General features: G+C 44.4%; 1 pseudogene; it reads left to right on the forward strand.

Annotated features, from left to right (window-relative positions):
* Positions 1-419: 419 nt before the first annotated feature.
* LOC116359741 (secreted frizzled-related protein 1 pseudogene) lies at positions 420-937 on the forward strand (annotated as a pseudogene).
* Positions 938-6,498: the final 5,561 nt, after the last annotated feature.

Genomic DNA, 6,498 nt, shown 5'->3' on the forward strand with positions numbered 1-6,498 from the left:
TGTTTGTGTGTACGTGTGTGTGCGTGTGTGTGTGTGTGTGTGTGTGCGCGCGTGTGTGTGTGTGAATGCGTGCGTGCGTGTTTGTGTGTACGTGTGTGTGCGTGTGCCATCAAGGCAATGTCCAGGTCCCAACACAAAACACATGAGTAGCTTTCACATAGTTTTTGAATGTTTTAGTCCAATGTTGGGCTGATTCCATTTCTTAAGGGATGGGTTGCATGTTTTTCTGAGTTTTGTTGTTGTTTAGGGCATGGATTTAAGTTATGTTTGTTTACTCTGCCATTGATTCCATCTTAAAGGCAAAACTGCCATCAGGAGGTTTATTTGAAATTAAAATGCAAGTCAATGATCCAAATGTTATCTCAATCTGTCTCTCCATCTCGCTCTCTCAATCACTTTCTCCTCCCACTCTCTCCTCTTCTCTCCTTTCTCACTCTCTCCTTCCTCTCTCTCTCCCTTCTCCCCTAGCTATCAAGATGAAGATCAAAGAAGTGAAGAAAGAGAATGGTGACCGTAAACTCATCGCCGCTCAGAAGAAGAAGAAGGTGCTCAAGATGGGTGTCCTGCGTAAAAAGGACTTGAAGAAGCTGACGCTGTACATAAAGAATGGAGCCAACTGCCCCTGTGCTCAGCTGGACAACCTTGGCAGTAACTTCCTCATCATGGGACGGAAAGTGGACCAGCAGCTGCTGCTTATGTCCATCCACAAATGGGAGAAGAAGAGTACAGAGTTGAAGTTCGCCATCAAGTACATGAAGAGTCAGCAGTGTCCCACCTATCATACCGTCTTCCAGTGACCTTACTGATACAACTATCACAACCCCAGACTTCCACAAATGTCTCCCCCCTCCCCTCTATCCCTCCAGTCAGTTGTCTCTCCCTCTCCCCTCTATCCTTCCAGTCAATTGTCTCCCCTCTCCCCTCTATCCCTCTAGTCAGTTGTCTCTCCCTCTCCCTCTATCCCTCCAGTCAGTTGTCTCCCCCTCTCCCCTCTATCCCTCTAGTCAGTTGTCTCCCCCTCTCCCCTCTATCCCTCTAGTCAGTTGTCACTCCCTCTCCCCTCAAACCTTCTAGTCAGTTGTCTCCCCCTCTCCCCTCTATCCCTCCAGTCAGTTGTCTCTCCCTCTCCCCTCTATCCCTCCAGTCAGTTGTCTCCCCCTCTCCCCTCTATCCCTCTAGTCAGTTGTCTCTCGCTCTCCCCTCAATCCTTCTAGTCAGTTGTCTCTCCCTCTCCCCTCTATCCCTCCAGTCAGTTGTCTCCCCCTCTCCCCTCTATCCCTCTAGTCAGTTGTCTCCCCCTCTCCCCTCTATCCCTCTAGTCAGTTGTCTCTCCCTCTCCCCTCTATCCCTCCAGTCAGTTGTCTCTCCCTCTCCCCTCTATCCCTCTAGTCAGTTGTCTCCCCCTCTCCCCTCTATCCCTCCAGTCAGTTGTCTCTCCCTCTCCCCTCTATCCCTCTAGTCAGTTGTCTCTCCCTCTCCCCTCTATCCCTCCAGTCAGTTGTCTCTCCCTCTCCCCTCTATCCCTCCAGTCAGTTGTCTCCCCTCTCCCCTCTATCCCTCCAGTCAGTTGTCTCTCCCTCTCCCCTCTATCCCTCTAGTCAGTTGTCTCTCCCTCTCCCCTCTATCCCTCCAGTCAGTTGTCTCTCCCTCTCCCCTCTATCCCTCCAGTCAGTTGTCTCTCCCTCTCCCCTCTATCCCTCTAGTCAGTTGTCTCTCCCTCTCCCCTCTATCCCTCTAGTCAGTTGTCTCCCCCTCTCCCCTCTATCCCTCGAGTCAGTTGTCTCCCCCTCTCCCCTCTATCCCTCTAGTCAGTTGTCTCTCCCTCTCCCCTCTATCCCTCCAGTCAGTTGTCTCTCCCTCTCCCCTCTATCCCTCCAGTCAGTTGTCTCCCCCTCTCCCCTCTATCCCTCTAGTCAGTTGTCACTCCCTCTCACTTGTATCCTATTTGTATCAGATTAGCCTTCCCATCTAGCCTGCTCCCAGATATGTCTGTGCTCCATTGCTGTTCAAGCCAAAGTGTCAATGAACACAGGGAGCTGGGCATGATAACACAAACAGACTGGCAGTCAGGCTACTTCCCACCTGTCTATCTTTCCCCAGTCTCACCCAAGTCTCCACAAGTCACCCCCAGTCTCTCTCCCAAGTCTCTCCCAGTCTCTCTCCAAGTCTCCCCCAGTCTCTCTCCCAAGTCTCCCCCAGTCTCTCTCCCAAGTCTCTCCCAGTCTCTCTCCCAAGTCTCCCCCAGTCTCTCTCCCAAGTCTCTCCCAGTCTCTCTCCCAGTCTCTCTCCCAAGTCTCTCCCAGTCTCTCTACCAAGTCTCCCCCAGTCTCTCTCCCAAGTCTCCCCTAGTCTCTCTCCCAAGTCTCCCCCAGTCTCTCTCAAAAGTCTCCCCCAGTCTCTCTCCCAAGTCTCCACCAGTCTCTCTCCCAAGTCTCTCCCAGTCTCTCTCCCAAGTCTCTCCCCCAGTCTCTCTCCCAAGTCTCTCCCAGTCTCTCTCCCAGTCTCTCTCCCAAGTCTCTCCCAGTCTCTCTACCAAGTCTCCCCCAGTCTCTCTCCCAAGTCTCCCCTAGTCTCTCTCCCAAGTCTCCCCCAGTCTCTCTCAAAAGTCTCCCCCAGTCTCTCTCCCAAGTCTCCCCCAGTCTCTCTCCCAAGTCTCCCCTAGTCTCTCTCCCAAGTCTCCCCTTGTCTCTCTCCCAAGTCTCCCCTAGTCTCTCTCCCAAGTCTCCCCCAGTCTCTCTCCCAAGTCTCCCCCAGTCTCTCTCCCAAGGTCTCCCCCAGTCTATCTCCCAAGTATCCCTTAGTCTCTCTTCCAAGTCTCCCCCAGTCTCTCTCCCAAGTCTCCTCCAGTCTCTCTCCCAATTCTCCCCCAGTCCTACCCCAGTTTTCCACATATCCCACCATGTTCTAGCAAACACCCTCCAGACCTCTCAGCTTCCTTCCTAGCACAAACATTGAACCTTTCTTTGGCCCAATATCTTTCCTGCTACCCACCTACCCCCCCCCCCTTGTAGCCTATTCTGTTAACTCACTAACTCACTAGCTAGCCCTAACATACAGTAGCACCTTCTCTGTCTGTTATACCTGCCCTGAGAGCCACAAAGAATCTCAGAATTTATGACAGATAACTCGCTGATATTTTTCTACTAATTTTCTTTCCTGTTTTTGAGATGGTTACTACAGATTTTTGATACAGGGGTGCTGGTGTTACTGCCCTGCCATATTGTACTCGTTTATCACACACGATGCGACAGGATCCTCCAAGACACTATTCAATTCTTATATCCTATAAATAAAACAATCACATGTATATTTTACAGCAATCAATTTATCATTATGACGATAGCAGAGGAACATAGTAAAAATGATGGCATGACTTCGTACAGATGGCAGTAGTGCTTGCAGTGTGGTGCTTTGAATAGTTTTGTAAATCTTCTAGAGGATGCGGCCATTAGAGTAGAGCAAGCTTCAAGATGTGATGAATGAATGATTGTGAGAAAAAGGGGTTAGAGAAAATTTGCCACACAGCATGTGTAAAAAAGGTTGTAAGTTCAGGAGCCTCTGAAGTAGAAAACTCCGTCTGTCCAGAGTGTATATAGAAAACAGTTTGCCATTCTGCTCATAATCATGACTGAGCTAGATCAGGTATTTTCTGAAAACACAGAGTTTGCTAAATCATTTTAACATTCCCAATAATCTCAGGTTTTCTAGAAATACTGATCGGAGGATTCACAAATTTCTTCTGATCCCAGGAATCTTCCTACCAGGATTTCCAGAAATGCTGGGAATTTAGGGAGTTACTGGGAGATTTCACGCCAGATTAGACCAAAAATATTTGGGGCTTCTCAGATTGTTCTTGCAATTCTCAAATAAAAACTTAATTGGAGGAAGGATGTTTGACATGCTTTTATCATTTGAATAACTTTTTAGACCTTCATGCCTCCTGTAAGACCCTATGACCTGTGACCTGTGACCTGTGAAACGCACTCGATACAGACAACACCTTGGTGTCATCATACTCCTCATAGTGTGCTGTAGCATATAGAGGTTGTCTAGATTCTGAAATACAATTTGTCACATTCATTTATTCAACATTAAACATATGAATATCCTTTTAGATTTTGTTTATTTTAAGACATATTGTTTGGAACAATATAATCACATTACCAGAGTGGGCTCTCTGCAAATGTTTAAGTTCTGCTATATTTTATGAGCATCAACAACACAGTGAATGGGAAAATGTATTCTGCTGGTGATTTGCTGAATGTGCAATCCTAAAGGAGGGCTGTGATTGGTTAATGACCTATGATGTCAAATTCTATATATAAAATGGGTCATATCTTCAAAAGTACCAGAGAGCCACTCTGGAAATGTCACGTGTTTGAAAAGTATATTGTTCCTAACTATATGGCTAAAAATCATTTAATTAAATAAAGATATATCAACTTTTGAGATATTAACATGTATTTTTTATGTTTTAGAGCACACAAGGAGTATAATGACACAAAGACCATGTAAGGTTCACAGATTACAGACATGTATATATTTTTTAATGGCCTATAATGACCTATTTCATCGCTATTTAAAAATAAATTGTGATACAAATGTGAAAAGCATGTGAAGCATCTGTTCTCCCAATGATGTTTCTATGTGAGAATTGGCAGAAGAATCTGAGATAACAAAAATCTTGGCATGGAATCGCCCTACTAGAATTTTGCAAGCCTACACAGGAATATTCAAATAACACCGTACGCTGGTCTTTTCATGGTCTTTACCATGGTCTTTTCATGCTTCTTATTTTGTGTAGATTAAAGGGGAAATGTTTTAATAATTGTGGAACAAAATAGGTTGATATGAAAAATATAAAAAAAGAAGACATGGATGGATGAATTGATTGAAAGAATATGTTTATGGATTGATGCTGCCACTGACTGTGGTACAGCGCAGCCTGCTTTGGGACAATAAGCCTACTGCTCAAAACCAGAAACAGAGAGAGAAGGAAACTACATCTTAGAAAAGCAAGAAGGAAAAGGACTTTGAGGACACAACAACAGCCAGAGAGAGAGACTCACACTATGGACTCAACTACCTGTCGGGTGGTAAAATCTCTGGTTCTCACTATCACTTAGAAATATGTCTCTTTTTAGTACGGTTCCCTAGTTACCAGGTATTTACATGTGTATTCAAACAGAATTGAACAAAATAACTATGGTAAAATGGCTGTAATGAAGAAAAAAAATCAATTTTAAAAAGGAAAATGTTTTATTTGTTATAATTTGCTTCAATTATACTTTATGGTATGATATGGTACACCAGGAATCGTACATGCAGACAGAGCACATTAACTCACTTTTCCTTTAATCAGAAAAATATTCATTTTTTTAAACTTCTGCAATTATGTTTTTAACCAATACAACTATAAGTAGTTCTGTTACTGAAACACTTTTTATTGTTTTGCAAAAAATAAATAAATAAAATATACTAGAAATGTATATTAAAATAAGTATCTTATTATATACGGGATTTTGGCATTCACTATCTAAGATTGTTTACTCTATGGAACTCCAAGGCATTTTTGTTTGTTTCTCTTTGTAAAACACTTACTGTCATGATAAGATACTGTACAATATGTACAGTGGGGAGAACAAGTATTTGATACCCTGCCGATTTTGCAGGTTTTCCTACTTACAAAGCATGTAGAGGTCTGTAATTTTTATTATAGGTACACTTCAACTGTGAGAGACGGAATCTAAAACAAAAATCCAGAAAATCACATTGTATGATTTTTAAGTAATTCATTTGCATTTTATTGCATGACATAAGTATTTGATACATCAGAAAAGCAGAACTTAATATTTGATACAGAAACCTTTGTTTGCAATTACAGAGATCATACTTTTCCTGTAGTTATTGACAAGGTTTGCACACACTGCAGCAGGGATTTTGGCCCACTCCTCCATACAGACCTTCTCCAGATATTTCAGGTCACTGGGCAATACGGACTTTCAGCTCCCTCCAAAGATTTTCCATTGGGTTCAGGTCTGGAGACTGGCTAGGCCACTCCAGGACCTTGAGATGCTTCTCACGGAGCCACTCCTTAGTTGCCCTGGCTGTATGTTTCGGGTTGTTGTCATGCTGGAAGAGCCAGCCATGACCCGTCTTCAATGCTCTTACTGAGGGAAGGAGGTTGTTGGCCAAGATCTCGCGATACATGGCCCCATCCATCCTCCCCTCAATACTGTGCAGTCGTCCTGTCCCCTTTGCAGAAAAGCATCCCCAAAGAATTATGTTTCCACCTCCATGCTTCACGGTTGGGATGGTGTTCTTGGGGTTGTACTCATCCTTCTTCTTCCTCCAAACACGGTAAGTGGAGTTTAGACCAAAAAGCTATATTTTTGTCTCATCAGACCACATGACCTTCTCCCATTCCTCATCTGGATCATCCAGATGGTCATTGGCAAACTTCAGATGGGCCAGGACATGCACTGGCTTGTGCAGGGG

Source organism: Oncorhynchus kisutch, unplaced genomic scaffold, assembly GCF_002021735.2.
Source record: "Oncorhynchus kisutch isolate 150728-3 unplaced genomic scaffold, Okis_V2 Okis04b-Okis11a_hom, whole genome shotgun sequence".
NCBI lineage: Eukaryota > Metazoa > Chordata > Actinopteri > Salmoniformes > Salmonidae > Oncorhynchus > Oncorhynchus kisutch.